Genomic DNA, 21,934 nt, shown 5'->3' on the forward strand with positions numbered 1-21,934 from the left:
ATCATCATTTATCTTTCTGTACGTGGCTGCCTGAAACCACTCATTTTAGAGAGAATTACCCCCCCAAGATACTTATCCAGCAAGTAAAGATTATTTCCTACTCTCTGAAGTGATACCCTGTTAGTGGCGCGATGAATTAATGAATGAAGGGAATGACCAAAAGCATGTTGTTACACAGCTTCAGGACAACTGTTTCATTACATTGTAGGATGGCAGAAGCCTGTCACAAATTACTTAGCAAGCCTACTACGCTTAATGAGCTACTAAAACCTGAAAGGTCATTTTCATATCTCACACTACGTATATGCATCACCTGACATCAGGCAGAGGGTTGTAATAGAATGTTAAATCTAGGGGATTGGCGCTTATGCATGGAAATCCATTTTGTGTTTTTTTTTTCCTCTTTTAAAAAAAGAAAGAAAAAAGAAACACAGAAAGAACAGAACATTGCATGAACTACCATTGTTTGCATCAGGCATTTGCAATTTAGCTTAGAGAAAGCTCCAGAAGATAGTGAACTGCCTTTCTCCTAAATTATGTTCCACACTTGGTGAAGAGAAAAGCAATTGCAAAATCCTTTTTCATTTCCTTTTTATGACTATCAATTGCCAAATTTGGGGATAACAATTGAATTAACATTATTGCCTCAGATGAGGCCCACAAATCACCGCAGCACACTGCTCACTGAAGAATAGGGATGAGAAACAGGAAGAAAAGTAAAAAAGGCAAAATAAGCACTCCTTACAAAATCCTAAGCCATCCCTGCAGCTCTCTGTTCCCACAACGCACAAACCCCCAGGTATTTGGTCCCATAGGAAGATGCACAGAAATGCTGCTCTCAACTCTCCCCTTTTAATCCAATTTAAACAGAGAAGCGGGAGTTGACGATTCATTTCACATTAATTCCTCCTGCAAAGTCAGGAATTTCCATAAGGTAACACTTCACCCATCGCTGAGTACAGCTGCATGGAAAACCTGCCTCTCCTCCTGCCGTGACGCCCATGTTTAAAAATTTTAGCACAGATTTGCAAGTTGGATGGACTTTGACAGGTTATGTCTTTCTATACGTGCTTCAAATTTCTCACTTTTAATATACATGCTAGTGAACAGCAAAATCCAAAGTGAATTGTTGGCATTTTTATTATTTTCAGTGCATAAAAAGCCAAAGCAAAAGAAAAATAACCGTGTAATTGAATTTGTATTTCCATTTCCAATCAGTTTCACTGTATTTTATACATCTGGTAGGTGTTTTTCCTCCTAAGTTTCTCCAGCTTTCCTGGGAATAAAAAGATTTGTGTCAACATAAACAGCATCAAGCTGTCCATTATGCAGAGTACAAATTAATTTATCTCCGATCTCATAACACAAGTTTACTCTGTTACGAGAATATGTTATACTCCTATGCTGTCCTGTCTTCCACAACTGGAACCAAATGCAATTACAGCATCTTCCATTCTTGAGACTGTCTCTGCCTGGATAATAAGGCATGTAAATGCACTGCCAAAGAAGAACTATCTATTTTTAGTCTATACAACACTTGCTTCAGACATGTTGTCAGCTTTAAGGAAAAAACAACAGCTAAATAATCAAGTAAAGGAACAATAAAAAAAAAAAAAAAAAAGACAAAGGAAATCCAACACACTTGTGACAATTCTGAATTATTTTTTTCAGTTTTGCCTTTGAACCTCTGGCACAAGGTGAACAGAATTAGAGGTGCCTTTCTAGTCCAGAGAGGAATGAAGATAAACTAGCAGCTTCCACACCCTAGAAGGCAAGAGAAGGTAAGTAAAAGCCTTTTCTGAATTGCAAATGAGGACTGCACATCTTAAAAAGGGAGTGCTCTGATAAACAAAGAACCTCACAAATTTTGCAGGAGAAGAGTGTCTACTAAAAGGTGGGGTGAGCACCAGAAGCTACTAACGTAGAATTTATTTACTATTAAAACTTTCTAACACTTGGAATGCTCAAAATTGACATCCTAGCCTGGATGCCAGCTGTAGCAGGAACACTTCTCTATACAGATAACAGAAAGTCAAACCACAACCTCTCCCATTTAATTCTGTAGCACCTAAGGAGAAATTTACAGGCGTGGGAAAGCCCAGGTTCCACCCAGCGACAGGTTGTTCCTATTCCTTCTTGCACACCTCCAAAGGCGGGGAGTGTCTGTGTGTGTCTTTGGGAACCTTGCTGCTTCTCACCTCTGCTGCCATCCCTCCTGAGCTTGTGGAGCTGTACAAGTTACAGTATGCCTACACTACTTCTGTGTGCTTTGTTTTGTTGTGGTTTTATTTTTAAGTAGCTGGGGTGTATTTATCTGCCATGCCTGAAATCCAGCATCTTTCCCATCCCATTCCTCCTCACCCCAAATTTGACAAATTTCTTGAAAATTGGCACTGTATGCTACCCAAAATTGCAAACTGAGCCTGAGACAACGTTACATACGGCATACCAATCCTCACAGAGCTCCAAAGGAGAAGTGCAAGCTGAAGGCAGGAACAGTCTGAAGAGGCATGTGACCGTCAGTCTGCACGCATATGTCTTGAGCAGCAGTCAGCTGTAACCACAGCATCTTTGAAAGTAGGACTCCAATTTCATTCCTGAGCACGTGCTTCTTGAAACTAAATGATATTTTTTTTCTAGCATCTCACTTAAGACAAGAAATAAGTTATAAGAACTAGACAGCATATGTCAAGCCATTTTTTGCATCGATACATCAGTTATGAAAAGTACTGTAGTATATGCAAAACTATTACGTTTACCAGTTATCCCTCTGCTGAAACTAAACTTTTAGTATTTCTACTGTCTCACCACATACTGCCATCTCTGTGCTCTGTTTTATGTTTTATTTTTCCACTTTTTACTGTTTTATCTCCAAGTCCATCTCTCCCCACAGACACCACTTTACTTGAACCATAATTCATGCCATGGGCACTCCAGTAATGACACTTCAAAACTGTTTCTGAGTACGTCTTTCCACTAGTCAGCATTCAGATATCCCTGCTGCTATCAAGTATTCCTGCCCTCTGAACAACATTAACCTCCAGTCCCTGGATGTCTCAGGAGGCATTTCATTGACGTTGTGAGAATTTGCATACAATCAAGTGTCTGCTCTGGAAAAGTAACAGAAAATAAATGGTAAGACAGCACTAAACCAAACATATATGACTAAGGACAAATTAACAACGTATGGCAGAAAACTTCTCTTCAGAAGTGCAGGTACCAAAAGCATATCCACCTGCAGTAACTCCCGCCATAATAAATAAGTGGAAAGAACCAGTCCCCAAATTTGCTAACACTTGAAAATTCAGTACAGCTCGACTCGACACGTACAGGCGAGGTTGCCCCAATGCTCCCACATCCTATAGCTCAGCAGGACTGGGACCCGAGAGCTGCAGTCGTCTCCAACAGGGGAAAAGCTAAGCTTTCCCTGTGACAGTGTACCTATCCACCAACTCGACCATCAGTAAGATTAATGCTAAAAATAAAACGCAGCGCTGTGATGTATGACTGCTAGCACAATAAACCCACCACCAGAAGCAGTAAATTGACTCTGTGGACCCATGAGGGCTGTAGCTACTGCTGGTGTACTGCTGTATTTTAACAGTTGTCCCATCTCACATCCCTCAGAGTACTGCAAAGGGTTTTAAGTACCAATTTCACAACAGGATGGTAAGAGAAGAAATAAATCTTGCACCTCCAGCATCCATTCAAACAATGGATCCTCTCATAATAGAGCATTCAGCAATATCTGAAGTATTATTTTAATGTTGTTCTGCAAAGAGGTGTGGTCATTTAAGACATCAACCTGAGAAGATTAGTAGAACATTTTCAAAGTAAAGACTACATGGGAGTAAACGTGAACCAAATCAACTTCCAAGTGGAAGTGATCGAGTTTGGTTGTGTCAGACCCCAGAACCACGTGTTCACTCGCAATTACCACACCTTACATTTACTGGGAAACCTTCAAAACTTAAAAGTTTCTAGATGGACTGAACAAATTTCTTTGGACTCGGGCAAGATTTGTATGAGCAGTTGGGTAAGAAAAAGTAGAATTCCCTCAAATCTATTAAATTCCCTCTTAATCGCTCTGAATAGCATACTGGAGACACAGTCATCCTCACAAGCCACAACAAGGAACTGCCTTCATGCCAGGAGACTCAAGTTCTCCTCCGATTCTCTTCACTCTCCCGTAAGATGGGAGCAACAGACTTGTGGAGAACTCTGATTATTTTTAATGCAGCAAGTCACCATCATTCAGTTGACAGCCGGGCTGTTTTAGCTGCCCAGAAGGCGAGTTCCTGCACATCACACACAGACAATGTGCTTAGACCTATGGGCCCATCAGAAAGCCCTACCTGGGGAAATGTTTCTAAGCTCAGGGTCTACAAGTCATGAATTCTCACGTTACCTTCACTTCAGCATTGCACAGAAAAGGTAAGTCACAACCAATGCCCCTCTCAATGAAGAAAAAAATACATTAGGTGTCTCAGGATGCCAACTGGAAGATTTCATACAGTGTTTGGCTATTATTAGAGTGCTGTTTTGCTTAGCAGATCAGAGGATATAATCCATCAGATGATGCAGCCATGATTTGCAAAGCCCTATTAAGGACTAATGAGATAAACAAGTTAAAATTTACATTTTGCTCCACTGATAAGGTTCATTGGCACACTTATCTCCAACACCACGGTTTGAATACTAAACCCACTTAATAACGTCTAGTAAAGCTTATTACAATGCTGGTTATTACAGTTTAACACCACTCAAGCAGCATATTAGAATAGCATATTAGGAGCTCTGAAGTTCAGTGCTGGGATCTGGAAGCAAACACCTGCAGAGCTCCCGCTGTGAGCAAGCACCAGCCTTCTGGGCCTTCCTCCTCACCCTTCCAACAGCCCAAAGCCACGACCTAAGAACTCAACAGGCAGACAAACACTGCTTGTTGCTGTTATTTCAATGGTGTCTGCCTGTTTTCCTGCAGTAACAGTAAGGATTAAATAGCAAGTACTTTTGTATCTACAACACATTATGTTACACTTGGTTTATACTCTCTAATCCCTAACAATGAAAGCAAAGCACTGAGGTACTGGCAAGATTAACAGCAGAAGCTTGGAGACTCTATTTGTTTTTTTTACTCACCTTTTTCACCATATTCTGTCAAAAGTACACCCAGTGCTGTAAAATACCCACATTTACTGAAAAGGATACTGAAAGTATAATTTAGGCCTTACACTACCCTGTGTATTTTTATGCCACATCTATCTAACTTGAGCACTTAAACGGGCAACCATCATATTTAAGGACAACACAAGAGCACGAGGGTGATAACATTCTTTCCATTTTAATCTCCACAGCATATCTGCCCTGTGACAGCAATGGAAAGAAGGCAAGGCAGGGGATAATTAAGTGCCATCTATCTATGGATCAACAGCAACCAGTGTCAGGACTCACTTATGCCAGTTCAAAAGGAGATGTTTCAGAGGCACAGTTCCTCTGGGAAGCCACCATCCTAACCCACACACGGGACCACGAGGAGAGCCATGGAAGGCAAGGGATGGCACAGCAGCCACCATCACCTTTTCAAAGCAAAATGCACAAAAGGAATGACAGCCAAAAGAATAAGAACACTACAGATGAAACAACTCCACTTCTTATTTGTAAGGTAATATTCAAAAGCAAATATTCATTATGCTCATGAAAGGCACTGCAGAGCTATCAGAATGTTTTCTTCTGTGGAGTAAAGTGAAAAGGCACTTAAGAGCGTGACAATAAAAGAAACTAGCTGAGCAAATCATGTGTGAAGCATTAAACGCAACTGCTTTTCGGAACGCGCTTTTGTTCCTTTCAATTTATCACCTGCTTTAAACACCCAGCTTGTAATGCAATCCATTCCGCTTCCTCCAGCCTGGCTTTAAAATACAGGCACGCCGTATTTCAGCAGTACACGCAAAGAAACACAGTGGAGCTCAGAAACACAAGGTTAGGCACAGGGCTTGACGGAAAGCATTCCTCTGTGCCTACAGGCATCCCCAGGTAGGCACCGGCACGCACCCAACTCCTTGCTGCAGCCAGGCACTACAAGTGAGAAGGGGGCACTTCAGAGCTAGGCTCCTTTCCCCCCCTGCAGGAACTTTTCCTTCCTACAGACGTGAACAGCTCTAGTGCTGCAGAACAGCCAGGCCAGAGGAGCTCCGCCACTTTTCCAGCTACTGGCAGTGTGAGTTGTGTCAGAACAGCCCGTGCACCTCACATGGTTCTTATGGCACGCACCAGGTCCTGAAACCAAGCGTTGGTAAAGGCTGGGCACTCAGAGGATCCCTCCCGACAACCTGTCTTGAAAATAAGATACTTGTGACTCAGGAAGTGCAGAGCCTTCAAGCCTCTTTCTGTACAGGAAAATCCTGCCAGCCTGATCCCACAGGAGTTCCCCTCGCTACACATTTTTTTCCCATAGGGGATAAAATGCCTCTGTAGTCTTTTTTCCTTCAATACATTACGGAAGGCACAGCCTCTCCCACGCTAGTTTACGCGTATGGATTGTTTACTAAAATAATAATCAGAGAAGCTGCTCCAATTACTCTTTCAGCTATGCTAATACTTGGTAGGTATTCTGAATCTAAATGCTCCAATATCTGCCTGCATCTATAAACAACAGATGTATCTAAAGCGTATTGTATTTTTAAAAGGGAGACAGCCAGCAGCAGAGTATTCCCACAGGCAGCCTTGTCAGGAAGAGATATAAGTAGTAAATAATTAATTTTCCCAGGTTAACTTGAATTCTAGACTAGCATTTGTGAGCAACAATGCCATGGCAAGGCAACTACCAATTCTAGTTTGTATTCCTGTCCAGTCAGGAGATTTACCTTACGTACAAGCACTGACAGCAAAAGTTTCACCATCTTGGAGAGGGGAAAAATAAAGAATGCTTATGCAAGTCCAACAAAGGCTCTTCTGTGACATAAAAAACTCAGAAGTGTGTGCTCAGCTACTGCTGCAGGTTTGTTTTATTACTCCTTCCAATTAGCAGGCCAAACACAGATAGGTGCTGAGCACTGACTTCAGATTTCAGCACACGGAGCCCTCCAGTATCACCTACCCTTCCTTGCAGAGCTACAAACGACTGAAGGTGTAATTCAGTGTTTACTGTGCCTTTTCCCCCTGCATTACAGACGTTTGGTGTGAAGGTTGGGGACAATTCTAAACAAAGGGGTGGGTGCAGTGCAGCCAACTCCTCTTTTCAACGCTGGTCATAAACTTAGCAGTTCAGCAAGTAAAGCTGCAAAAACAGTACATAAAATACTGTGAATATTACAGACTTGCATTCAATATTAGATAACACCTGTGGTTTGAAGTGACTGAAGTTTTATATGGACTGTCAGCTGATGAATCATGATGCCATACCACACTTAGGGAAAGTAAAACAAAAAATACATTAATAGAATGATACAACGTTTATTCCTATTTGCTGCCTCTGAAGTGCTGGCAGCTCATTGCTCATACAATCAGGAATAAACTGGCCTTCAGGACAAAACTTTGTTGAAGGTAGTTGCTTCTCTCTGGAAATGGTCCACAAAATGGACAAGAAAACCATCGACCACATAAGAGATATAAACTTTATTAACATATTGCTTACATCAATTTCCTATCGAAGAAGGATTTTTTTATTTTGTTTTTGAGTAGCTCTCTATCTGTTGGTACCCATAAAGGTGACAGAAGAGTCCTTCACGCTTAGCAGTCCTTTCAAACTACAGAATCAAATCCAATGCCCGAGGGAAATTTGTCTTCCAGGTCTGATTTTAAGTTCTTGTGCTTCTAGAATTGCCGTGACTCTGTGACCGAGAGCAAAGTTAATGGACCTCAGGATCCTATTTCCATTTATTTCAGTTAGCTGAATTTTTAGAGGATCAGAATACAGTTATATATTTCTTTATCGTGGTTGTAATACAGCTTCATTATAAAGAAACAGGAGAAATGTTCTGCTCTGTTCTTTACAATCAATAGATTATGTAGCTCAGTCAACGAGCAGAAGGAATTATGAAAAAAGAAAGTGATCTTTAAACTATTAGTATTTTCAGAACAACTTCTCTTCCAGATACGCAGATTCCCACCTTCCAAATACAGCTAATAATGTCAGAGGCCCTGAGATTCATATGGTCAGAATGAATAATATTTACATTAAGCAAATGTATTGCCATAGTAACATAGACAACATCGAGCTATCTACCTGACACAGCTCACTAAATTATTTAGCATGCCAATACTACGGTGACACTGTGTAAATGATCACATTCATTAGGAGGAGAGTAGGTGCTGAAAAACTAAATGTTAGACAGCTAGATTTGTGGCCATGAAAACAACAGCACGAGTGCAGAAGACAGAAGCAAAGAAGAAGACTGCAGCCTGTAGCAGAACAGCGCGCCCCAAAATGTTTTATTTCAAAGGCATGCCCACACGCAAAGCAGGGCAAAACAGAGTCCCACTTATGGGACGTAATGCTGATCAGACATCATGGCCCAAACAAAATGCAATATTAATTATTTTCTGCGTTGCATTTTGGGGTTAATCATATTAAATTAAGGTGCATTTTCCATTCCTAAAGCTGTGATTTCTATGCTGTGGAATTACGAGAGCCAGCACACTGAAATAGTGCCCGTGAAGCAGCAGTAACTACGACACTCCCTCAGAAATCTGTAGAAATCTCTTCAACAATCAGCACATTTACAGCAAGCAGAGAGGTGCAGTATGCCGGGTGACAGCCTGGCACATACTCCCAAGAGGCAGATGCTGGCTGGGATGGGAGTGCTTCGTGGCTATCCTCAACCCAAACTAAAGCAGTCTGGAAAACCCCAGCACCTCCTGCACTCTGGGTATTTCCCCTCATCACATGCAAGGGCAGAACAGTGACAGGACAGGAAAAAGGAGGGACAGATAAAGTCAGCTCTGTGACCAGGTGGATTTCTTCCTGAGCTTTGACAGCTGTAGCCCTTTCTTTTGTTGGGCACAAATCACATATTCATCTCTCTTTGAACTCAAAATAACTTAGTAAAAAAAAAAAAAAAAAAAAAAAAAACTAAGCCTCATCACACACAGATCCAGGCACAAACCTAGTCCAGCCCAGCTCTAACCAACTCCTTTTCTCCTGATCTTTTTAATTCTTCACAGGCTCCACTTATAGAATTTCAATGCAAGAGAAAGCTCTGAATAATTTCTTCTACTGTTTTTTTTTTTCCCCTCGTTGTCTTATGGAAAATAAATCTGGCATACACCCTTCTCCACCCTCATGCTTGTATTATTACTCACTTGCATGGAAATGCCACCGAGTAAGTCTTTCTTAAAGACATTTTTATAGTACTAACAATAATCACAGCCAACCTCAAGACGATAGATTATCATAACAGAGACACAGGTAGAATTTCATCTTGAGAGACCAGCTTTTCAAAATATTGTAGCGTTTGGGCCACGCTGCTCTCCAGCGAGACGGCTGCTGAAATAACAAGTCTGCTTTCTTAAGTTATTTTAAATAAGAATTATTCAAGAACTGACTTGAACCTCTGCTGGAGAATTGGAGCAAAGTATGGAAAGCAGCAACGCAGTTGGAAAGCAGTTTTAGGAAGTGGTCTTATAGGAGCTATTGATAAAATCCCCGATTCCCTTCCTCTCCCTACAAAGTATTTCAGAGGCTCAGAATATATTCCATACTGTGAAAGGGTGTGACAAATTCTTGCTTCTGATCAAGGCTAACAATGGACTCACTGTCACATGAAAGAAATCCTCCCGAAATGTTCCATCTGCATAGCCTCAATCTTTCCTTCCACTTACCAGCTGAATCTCATTTCTGAGATAAAATAGTCAAAGATACCCCCACCAAAGTAATTCTAAGACTTGATTTTTGCCAGATAGAAGATGAAAATAAATAAGGTTTCCTTCTGCTTGTTAAAGATCCCCTCTCCTGCTGGAATCTGCTATAGGAACATAGGAATGTTTCTGAGCAACTTGAGCATCCAGCTGAAGTGGCTGGCGTAAGTCTTTGACAATGCAAGGTAAGAAACACTCAGCACCTAGGAGAGGTATCATAACGCTAACCTCAAATCCCACTGAGGCTGAATTTTCTCCTGCAACTTCTGTCTTTCAAGTTTGTACCTGAAAGCACTAGAAAACTAAGTCCTGCTACATAAACTACAATCAATTCTAATCATAAAAAAACTTTTACTTTCAAGCCAACAGTGAGTAGATAAACCCAAGAAGTAACTGCAGTCCGCAGGGATACTAACTTAACTTTATTAGATTTGGCTCCGCACCACTAATACTGCATCCAAATTGTTTCCTCCAGAAAAAAAAGAAAAAAATCAAGTAACAGCAACAAAACTCGCTTTACTCCAACAGAAGGGTTTTACAGATCAGACGTGGTACTGCTCCCAAGCGAAGTCCGTGCTTTTCCACAGTGCTGTACTCTGCTCTAACAAGTCTTCTCAAAAACAACCATCAGCAAGCGTGCTAGAGTAGCTTTACACAAACATCAGCTCCGAGCCAGCAGAACCAGGGCTAATAGCGACCGCAGGTGAAGCTGAGCTGACCTCAGGCAGAACGGCCGCCTCAGTACTGAGCCTCCCGGAGCTTCCTCTTCCAGGAACACGTGTACACAGTGGCTCCACACAGAGCCAGCAACCCTTTATTAATTTTGGCTCCGTTTCCTGCAAAACTGCTTGCAGCATTACCAGGGACAAACTGAGGCTGGAAACATTCAAGCCGGATTTTCTGGAGCGCTGAGCCACACCATGCCAGCTCTAACATACCTAAACTATTTTTGCATCTACAGCATAGACAGCCCTCTGTGCAGATAATCTGGCCACATATCACTGTGAGTTGACTTTACATGCTTATGTTCAATGCAAAATACAAAAATTTTGCACAGTACAAATCATGAAATTGTATAACCAAAAATAAAGCCTACCGCACAATAGGAAAGCCAAAAGGAACTGTTGCCCAGTGATCAGATACAACTAAGCCAGTACACACAGTACCAGGTTCAGAAGAACAGCAAAATTTGTATCACTTAAAAGTATCATTTACCTGTAAAAGACAACCTTAGAGCAAAATGCTTTTTTTCGTGTAATAGATGACTCAAAATAGATTTATTATTGTTGGTGATTCTGCATACACGACAAAATTTAACCAGCTATAATGTTTTTTGCGTCCAGATTGCAAATAGACCTATCATGCACATCCCCCAGTAAATTAAGTTGGACAGCTAAAACTTCATAAGGGTACCCAATTTTAATTTCTGGATGACCAAACCTGTTCTGTGTCAGCAAGGCAAATTCCAGGCTGCAGTGCATTACCGAGTACTCCTCTCCTACAGTTACATACGAGTGTGCATGCACGCTAAGTGCAATGCATCTGAACAGTTCAGAAAGTATCCTGAGAAAAAGAAAAAAGGTCAAAATAGAGTATTTCTCTGGCTGAGTTAACTTTAAAAGTTGGACTAAAACATGTATAGGAACTGAATGGCAGCTCTACAGCAGTTTCACACATTAAGGTTAACAAGCAGCAAGCAGGCTAGCTGACAAGGACATAATTGGCATTAAAGGCGGCAGCAGCACATCTAATTTCCAGTGCTACAGTTATTATCTCAAGGGTGCTTTGTTAACATTGACTGTACAAATAGAATACCTTACATCAGTGTTTTTACTTTTAGCATATTCAAGAATCCTGTGGCACATTATGTTATTATCTCATACATTACTCTGACAGGGGACTTAGTCTCACCCAGTGCGATACATCCTGTTTACTTTAATGCCAACTTCATTCCCCTTTCTCAAAGTGGAATAGAAAAACCACAAAAGGTTCGTACTTATAATTATTATACTGTTGTCCTTCCTTCCAGGGTTCCCCTTCAGACCCAGTTTTTCAAGGCACAAAATGTAACACAGTCAAACACTCACTGCTTCAAAGCCCTTCAACCTGGAAAGCCAAAAAAAAAAAAATAAAAAAGCACAATAGAGACCACATGCTTAACATTGTCATCAAACTGATGTGGAGCTCCCTGCTTGCAGAGGTGAAAATGTTTAAACACCATGCTAGACCAAAGCCAACTCAGTGCTTTGCAGGACTGAGCCCCAAAAGAACTAGAAGCTGGGAAGAAAGACTCAAACCCAGGCCTTCTATACAATATAAAAGAACATGAACTGACGCAGGGTTGGCCTATATTTGATTGCGATGTAGTTTGTTTGCTTTTATTCACTGATGTATCAGCAAGCCAAAGTGGGCTCAAATAGATCCTTGGACATGGAGGGCTGCAGAGTCTTTATGCTTAGTGGTTCCTAATCCACAAGGTGGAAGTCAGAGCCAACGGGCAGAGCAAACCCCCAAAACCAAGTATTTCTCATCCTCTTCTCTACGCCTGAGTCCTCCAACAGCTTGATTTTAAAGAAAGCACCAAAGCTGCAGTTATGCAGATCACTTGGCCAATGAACCAGGTCACATCAGGCAAAAAGAGGTAAGAGCTGACAGAGAGGGGTTGTGTTTGTTTCTGAAGTGTTGTGGTACCTAACTAAATGCTACTTGCAAGAACATCCTAAGCATTCAGATCAAAGTCCACAGGAAACAACCAGTGCAAACATCCCCAGTTACACTGGGGCGTGGGGGCTGTTCTATTTTTAATACCCAAGAAGAACTCCTCCTGCTGTCCCTCCTCAGCCAGGATGGGAACAGAACCTTTTGTACGGGAAAACACATTTAGCCATCAGCCTCTCTCACACTGGCAGCTGCTTTTATACATAGCAGGGAGACTGAAGAGGCAGAGCAAAATGGAGCTGTATCAGCTCAAGGCCAGGTCTTTAAAAGGAAGCAAGCATCTTCCCACTTTGCGTACCGCCACAACTCCCCAGGGCAATGAACTATGTCCCCTTCCCTCCCATCCTGCTCCGCAGTGGAAAGGCATCTGTAACATGTTCTCTGACTGCCAGCAGCTCCCAGCCCTGACTCACTGAGCAGCACTGCTGCCGACGTACTCTGCACATAACTCAGATCCTCTCCTTCAAGTCAGGACTTCTGCGTATCTGCGTGCTCTTTCCACAATGCCTAGAACAACAAGCAGGCCAATTTTCTTGCAATAATTCCTGCATATCTAGAATAATGCTTTCAATTGTTCAATCATTTGGTGTCAGCCCATCTCCTGCAGACAACCTGCCATATCGCTGAAGGTACTGTGTGAATTATAAGAAGAAAATAGGGAAATACAGATGGGTAAAATTAAAGAGGTGCATAAAGGACTAGTCCAAGCAGAAATAACTTCATTTTTTTTTCCACCCAATTCCATTTAATATCATTCCTGCAGAACAGCATTTCATTTATCAGAAAAGCATAAACGGGAGAGCGATGGAAATAGCAGAACTGAATTAAACAAAATGAAGGTGTTGGTGGTTTGTTTTGTTTTGTTTTGTTTTTTCCAGACAAAAAAGGATGGGAAAAGTAAAGAAAAACTATAGGTGGAAAAGAGAAGATAGATTGCTCTGATTTGTATTGACAAACCACTAATCAACCTCTTCTGTAGTGCACAGTAATGTTCAAAAAAAACAACCTACTCCCATCACCACCTATGCATATACAAACCAGTACGTATACCAGCCAGTATGTTTTGCCGTTAGGAGTCAAGTTGCTGCACAAATGCCTTAATATGGAGGCAGATTTACTGTACAGGTCTTTCTAATTTCATGGTCAAATCCTACATGCACCATATATAAAGCATCTGAAACTTGCACATAAAAGTGACAGTTTCAGATGTAGGCACCCTGCAATAAAAACTGAACAACAACACACATACTAAATAAATCTTACGACATTTATTTCCTTATTTTAACAATGAAAACATGAAGAAACAGAAGAAAAAAAAAAAAAAACAGACGTGGACTTACCTTACTATGCATTATTAAAACGCAAAGCACAGTAGCTTGTTAATTTTTCACTTGAAGTAACTGCATAACTTGTTTGGGAAATTATTCAGCAGAAAATACGTTCTAAAAACTCCAGTCATTTCATTTCACCTTTCATTTTCTATCACCTACAAGTCAGACTTGCATATGCAGTTTAATGAAAAGTAAAGTGCACAAATCCTTGAAGCCCAGATACAGAAGGAATGTGCTGTGAGCATCTGAGGTTCAGAACATCCCTTCTGAATTTGTCTTACTACAACAGATAAGTATTTCCCTCCCCGCCCCCCCATCACCACAGGAAGCTCAGACAAGAAGCATGCAATCCCTTTCTATATATAATTGAGATATAAAGAAACATCAGTATAAACATGGCATGTCAGAAGTTAGTTTTATCACACTAGAAACAAAATCCCAGCTTTCTATACGTCAAGAAATGTTTTCAATCTTCTATCTCCATGATGCTTGTCATGGACACATGCTAAGACGATGATAGATGAATGGCAATAGAATGATGATAGATTAAAAGTAATGACTGATTCAGGCGTACAAGATGCTTTGAAGAGTACCTGAAATATAAACATAAGTGTAGGAACAAGAAAATAATTATCCATACTTCCCCAGGCACAGATCGATTTTCTGTGGATTCTCCTGCTATTAAACGTGCAAGAATCAGGGTTGGGAAAGAAAGCAGAATCAGAGTTGAGGTAAATCAAAAAATTCAACCACAACAGATGTGCATTTACCTAACCATTTTCTCCTGACTCGCACAAAAGAGGTCTTCCAAAATTTCTTAGCAGCTAGGTCTGTAGCTGATGCTTGCTTACGGAGTCTAGGAGATGGGAAATGTGCATGCTAACCTCCTGTAAAAAAGGGAAGATGAAAAATTTGGCTACTCTTTATATAAAATGCTAAACACCCACCTGGGCAGCAGTTTGGAGGGACTGAAGTTACCACCTGGCCACTTGCACAGGTGACTTTTGTTGCTGCCTCCACTCAGGCTGTGAGCATGTGAGGGAGGACAGGCAGTGGCATCAGCTTACTCCTGACTTGAGTGGGAATTTGATTCACAGGGATCAGCCATTCCAGCTGCTCCCCCACAGATAGCTTTAAGACAATTATTCCTCATTATGAAACGCACACTGCTTTTGTATGCTACTATAGCATTCTATGAGGTTCAAGAAAGAGAGCAATAAATAAATATTGCTCTCTTATATTTAAAAAAATAATTTTAATTAATAAAATAAATAATGAAATAAAAACAAATAATGAACGGGGAAAAAAAAATCACAACACAAACACTGGGTAATTTAATAGGAAGGCTTCTCCACTAGCTGTAACCATGGGCTAAGTAATTAGACGCAGCTCTGCAGCTGGTTTGACTCCAGCTTAGTAGAAGACCTCTCATTCTGGAGTGAGCTGTTTGCTATCTGCTTTCCACTGTTCATGAAGCACCCTCGGGCTAAGCTGCACAGCACTCAGCAGCAGTCCCCACACAGGCTCTGATGACATCTCTATATGCTGCCCATTTCCTACACTGAACTTGGCCTTGCCCAGTTTTAAAGTCTCTTTAAGACAACAGCTACTAGAAAGATGTGGAGGAATCACAAGTGGTGCTAGGAAATTAGCCACTGACAGAACTGAATTTTAGTCTAATGAGATAAAACAAGATTCCAGCTAGAGGCCAATACCATTCAACATCTTTGTTAATGAGTGCAGTACCAGAGTGCACTCCCATGCTGGTTTGTGGAAATTACAGAAGTGGGAGGAGTAGCTGATAGATTAGATAGCTGTGATACCGTTCTGAGATCCCAGCGGGCAGAAGGGATGATGAGAGAGGACACTCACAAAGTTCAATACGCAAAAGCCCTGCACCTGGGGAGGGATAGCTCCAGGCACAAGCACGCACTGGGGACTAACCAGCTAGAAAGCAGCCTGGCACAAGACGCAGGGACCTGGCAGACACCAGGCAGACCATGAAGCAGCTACATGTTCTTGCTGCAAGGCTGACACACAGCCATCGCTGCATCCCTCCTGGCCTGCAGCAGGAGTAGGATTGCCAGCAGGTCCAGGGCAGCTGGACAGGATGACCTCCAGAGGTGTCTGCCAGCCTCAGCTGTGCTGCTGCTCTGGGAAAGGGCAGGAGAAGGCAGAGGAAAGGCCAGCACCATCGAGGCCCATCTTTAATCCAAAAGTGAGAGACTCTCCTCATACCAGACGTTTTGCTTATCTCTGACTACACCAGTTGCAAAAGCAAACTGCTGTTGCTCTTATTAAAAGCTAATAAAACTACTAGCTACACAAAATATCTAATAGTGCTTGCACAGCAGTTTGGCTTATTTTATTTAGAACAGCAGAGCACTGCTCCACACATCACACCTCCAATGCTCTAAGGCAGTACAACTATGACTACCCTCTCAGCAGTCAGAGAAGCAGCAGAATGATACCAAGCACCTTGAGACCAGGCCCCTTCACTTCTCACCTGCAACCTGTCTCAAGGGAGTATTTTACACTGGAGAGAGAGAAAAAGGAAAACTGCTTCTAAAGCTCTTGACCCTGGACTGCACCTCCGGAGAGGCATCACATGTAGACATGCCTCGGTCAGATACAAAGCTCACATTGTTTCGCAACACTGAGGAACCTATTTGGGAAGCTAGTGGTAATATGGTGAATTAAACATGCTACGAGAGAACATGCAAACTCAGTTCTCTTATTAGTAACATGCTAATCCATATATCATAAAACAACGCTTGAAAATGTAGAACAGTTGCATTTACGTGACTTCCTCAGTTCGTATTTCAGAACACAGAAATAGATAAATTTCTATGTATCACTGGAGGAGATTTTCCAGAATACCTGCTTGTAAGATAATTGTGCAAACAATCCAAATATTTCCATTATAAAAGAAAAACAAAACATTGATAAAAGAGCACCAGTAACTGCTCAGGGCTTGCTGTTGGTTTTTGTTTGCCTTTTTCTTCCTCCCCAGTTTCAGGAAAAGTGAGAAATTCTGAACAAGGTCATTCATGGTACTGCTTCAGCTGCTGCCTTGCCTTTCAGAAGCACCAGACCAGTTTTTCTTGTTTCTTTTCCAAAGGCAGTGGGACAATAGCTTCATCTCCCCAATTAACTACTGTGGGGCACTCAGCTCTAGGCAGTTGGCTTACCCTGCATGAGCACTTATTACTACCCTCCTACTTGTTTGTATTTCTCAAGACACAGCATATTAGCTCTTCAACCGTAGTTGCTTTCTACATGTTCATTCCGCTGAGTTTGTCTCACTGGATTTCTTCAACTGCGTCTCATTAAAGCCTGATTATTTTCCCCCTCTGTATGGCATGTTGACTTGCAGCAGCATTAACCAATGAAAGCAGAATCCAGCCCCACAGCCTTAAGATGTATGAGACCCCAAAGCTTTCTAGGCTATGATTTTTAGTGTCCGAAGATTAACAGTTCATCTTAATCTCAGTTCTACCTTTCTAGGACAATAGTTTAGAGAGCCTCTGATAGGGTTTTCACTAAAATATATCTCCATAGGATGGGATGATCCAGTTAAACAACCCAGTGTTTCCAAGAGAGCGAGGTCCTTCCCCTTGTGCCACATCCCTAGCATGGGTATTTTGTGCATGGAAGTGCACCTGGTCACCCCCAAGCTGATTCAGTTTACCAAACTATCAGAAGCAAACCCAGGAGAACAGAGAAAGGGACAGCTTCCTGATCAGTGGGGCTGTGCAGCTCCCACCTGACAGAGGCTAGAGCAGCTCGGCTGCTCCTGGGACTATTCCCTAATTTTTTATTACCATAGTTGTATATTTAGAGCCCTTCCAGAGTGGAATGCTGAGGATTTACACTTCCATACCTTACCATTTCTCACTGAGACAGTCGTTAAACACAGGTTCATTCTTCTAAAATAACATTACAAGAATTCAAATTTCTCAGCAGTAAACATTTCAACATGTTTAAAATGCCAGGAGACACTAGATCCCTGTTCACACTTCATTCAGAACTATCCAAATGCAAAGGAAATATTCCCTGGCCTGGTTGCCACCGTGTCCCCAGCAAGGGACACAAACTGATATAAGACATGTATGGAAATATAACAAAATGCTAGCAGAATTGGACAAAAAAAAGAACTTACTGGCCAAGAGATACATTCGTAAGAATGTTTAGAGAAACAATCATGTTCAGTATACCTAATAAAATAAAAAGAATTCCTTATTTTCTTAAAACTTTTCACATCCTTTCCTCTTCTGGCACTGGAAGAAGTCTGTTGCTTGAAATATTTCTTCAGACATCTCTTTCACGTTTTATTTCCCCCATATTACTCCCCTGTAATGTTCACCTCTGCTTTTGGCCAATTCCAAACTAATAACGCCCTTTGAGGCCAGCAGATTCTTCTTCAGACCCCATAACACGCCCCACCCAACCCAGAAATTAACAGCAGTCTGTATATCTCCTATACAGTCACAAAGAAGTGTAAGAAAGGATACAGAAACTTCCTCATCTATTCTATTCCATCCTCAAAGATCCTTGGTATGGAGGGAACTGATTGCAAAAGCACCTACCGTGACTCCAGTAGAAGGACTGCAGTACCCACCTTAAAATGCTGTTTTCTGTTCAGCTGACACACCCTTGAAAGGGCGAACAGACTGATAAGGTTACAGCCTTCCCACAAGGAGAGAAGCAGAAAACTAACTTGCTCCTTTCAGGCAAAATGCATTTTTAAATTGCTCCTGTGATGATAGCTATCATCATCACCTACCTATCACATCAAAATAAAGTTTCAATCTTGCCATTCACAACTAGCAGAAAGTTATGCTGAAGTTTCTAAGCTGTTTCCAGAACAGGAGTAGATATTTCAATTATTTTGGCTTTTGAAAGTTTTCTCCATGTCATGACCTTCATAATGCTTAGAACTGGAAGATCGCCTTGGCTATCAAGTCCAGTCAATTTATAATTTATAATCCCCTTGATAAATTAATCAGACTCCAGATTTTTAATATTCTCTTACATTCACTGAAGATACTATGGCATCTTCAAAGCAGTGAAATATTAGTCTGCACAGATTTTCTAGTATCACACCGTTGCCTACTTACTAGTGTCACCCATAGAATCAGATAACTGTCAAAGAGTTCTACGAATTTTGCTTAAATGAGGACACAAGTAATTGTAATCTTTAAAGACTGTACAGTAAGACAAATTTTCAAGTTACTGAATTCACAAGGAAAAGCTACATTACCACAGCCTCTTCAAAAGATTCATTTTCTTAGTTGCAGCTGATTGCTCAAGGGCATACCTAAACAATTGGTTCATGAGACTAAAATAAATGCTTCTCTCCAGCACATCCTACAACAACAGTGCTCTGCTGCTAGATTGTACAAAAAGTTTATCTTGCATAGGCCACTTGAGAATTTACAACATTTTACAGATTAGCAATCTAATTTCAACACACTGGGGGAACAAACTCAACTCAAACAAAGGTTACGAGGACTTCGGAACAACCAGCAAAACTAGGAGTTATTAAATATCAACGTTTTGAGATTTAAATTTATTTTTAATTGTTACCTGTCTTCTCAGTGTAACTGGGTAGCCACTAGGTGTGAAGAACAGCTATGAAGTGAAAGAAACACTACTGAGGAAAATCAATATTAACTGGTGATTACCAAGTTATTTTCCAGTATCCCTTTTTATATCTGGAGGATCAAAGAACTTCAGAAAGCAATCGAATTCTAATTATACAGTGATTAAACTGACAAACATCAACAGTCTTGCACTGAAACAAAACGTTTATACATTCCTTGGAATGTAAATTCAAATTTCAGAAAATTAATTCCCAGAGCAGTACCACTCAAGTCAATGAGTTACACTAATTTTACCTGTGAGAATACAGATTTGGGTCAAAGTTTCAAAATCATTTTGAGTTATCCTCAATCATCAACTATTCCCTCACTAGCAAGAAGATTTCCTGCCTCTTCAATATAACGTTCCTGTTCAAAGGGAGGCAAAAACCCCCTATGTTTCACAAAAAAAAAAAAAAAAAAAAAAAACACATTCACGCAAACCAGTTGAAAAGTTTTAGAACCTGGGGCTGAAGTAGTCAGCTGCACACCTTCATAATATATGGAAATGGCCTGCAACAAAGCAGCCTCTGTGTCAGATACACTGCTGCACTGCATTGGTAATGAAGACCAAGCTTTCAGATTGAATGGACATAAAAAGGATGTTACAAGAAATCATTTTGCAAACTGCATGCTGCTTCTAGCAACTGGCGCCCCACAGGAATATATCATGTTTATCTAATCACTTCCATCTTCTCGTGGTTAAGATAAGCCACAGTTCATTTTAGTTAATAGAGCCACAGAAGTAGGGTGAAACAAGTATTCTGCTTAGCCTGCATTTTGTAAACTTGTGCACACATGTGCCAATGAAATCAAATTAATTTGATTTGATATTTTTTTCGGCTTTGAACCTCATGCACTGCCAGCAAACCACGCTGATCTAATCTGGGTGGTAGAAAAAAAAAAAAAGTTCTCCAAAATTCCTTCTCAGTAATGTTATACTTACAGTTTCCAAATCTTTGTTCTAAGGGACTTACAATAAAAACAATACTTGATGTAAATTTTTCATTTCAATTTAATATGAAATTAAGACCATGAATATTGCTTCCAAAAGCCCAACAGTATGTTTTAAGCAGGTGACATTGAATTTTCATGTAGACAATTCTATTTCTAGCAAACCAGAGTTTGAAAACTTATTCTAGAATCCAGTGACATAAATGACAATGTATATCCACAGCCCTGAAGCATACACTAAAGCAGAGGTGAAAAGTCCCTTAAAAAAATATAAAAAGAGTATATTAAATGTGATTCAAGTGCCTACAACTCTGATCCTGCATTCTCCCCTCTCTGGGTATCTCCATTTGCTGCCTCTGTTCCAGCACCAGTGTTAATTCGTGGCTCAAACAAGAGAACACATTGTTACCAGCCACAGAAGGTATCAGAAATATACATGATTTCTAAAAGTAACTAGTAAAATTCACTAAAAAAAAAAAAAAAAAAGAGGAGAGAAAAGAACTTACAGAACAGAAAAACTATTGGTTTTGATTAAATAAGCACATGGCTAGAGATACCTCTACATGCTTGCACTATTCGCATATTGCCCCCACGCACCTGTGACCCGAAAATACCCCTGTGCTGAACTGATCCATGACCCCCATCAGTACAGACGCTGCTGCGCTCTCTGCTCAGTTGCAGGTATGAGTACACGCAGGTGGAACCCAAACCTGACCAACAGGAAAATGTGCTGAATTGCACGAACGCTATGCCCTCTCTGGTTTCACCTCAGAACAGCACTCCTGAGGCACTGCCCTGGGAAACCCAGCTCTGTGCTTGTGCAGCAAAACTTCCACCAGACCTCTGCCCCTTCTTTCCAGTGCCATAAACCTGTCACCTCCTGCTTAAGGACAGTTCAACCCAAAAACCCACCCTGGCTCTGCACTGGTGTGTACAGAATGAATGGATCGCACAGCATTACCTTCACTGCTTGCCTGATTAAAAAGAAGTTTGTCTGACAACAGCTCCAGAAAGGCTTCTCTGGTGTTTTCCTGTTCAGCCTGTTCAGGTTCTCAGACTGCAGAAAGAAAACCAAAATCTAATCAATAAGTTTACATTTAGCCTTCCAATTAAATCTGTTCTTACAGGCCTATAAATTAACACCTACTCCTCTCTTTGATCTATTCCAAATTTGTCTTTTGAAATAACAATGTATACTTAAAACCAACTTAATTAATCCACATTTGGAAAAATGAAGTCAGCTCTACCTGAAAATTCCCTTTATTTAAGAAAAATATAGGCAAGCAACAACAATGACGAATGAGAAAACATCCTGTTAACTGAGTAACTGATCTTTAAAGATTTTTTTTCACGTTTGTTACAGCATGACTTCTCCACACAGTTTTCCAAAGCTGTCATCACAATGGCTGTTGTTCTTCCAAAATAAACATAAAA

At 40.9% G+C, this 21,934-nt stretch overlaps 1 protein-coding gene across 1 annotated transcript in view; it reads right to left on the reverse strand.

Moving 5' to 3' along the window:
- The window catches only part of FHIP1A (FHF complex subunit HOOK interacting protein 1A), a 77,264-nt gene extending 55,706 nt beyond the window's left edge, over window positions 1–21,558 (reverse strand). Inside the window, exon 1 of the mRNA XM_084286406.1 lies at window positions 21,462–21,558. The gene's annotated coding sequence lies outside the window, so the exon portion shown is untranslated. The remainder of the gene's footprint in view (window positions 1–21,461) is intronic.
- Window positions 21,559–21,934: the final 376 nt, after the last annotated feature.

The sequence above is a fragment of the Netta rufina genome (assembly GCF_964035555.1).
Source record: "Netta rufina genome assembly, chromosome: 4".
NCBI lineage: Eukaryota > Metazoa > Chordata > Aves > Anseriformes > Anatidae > Netta > Netta rufina.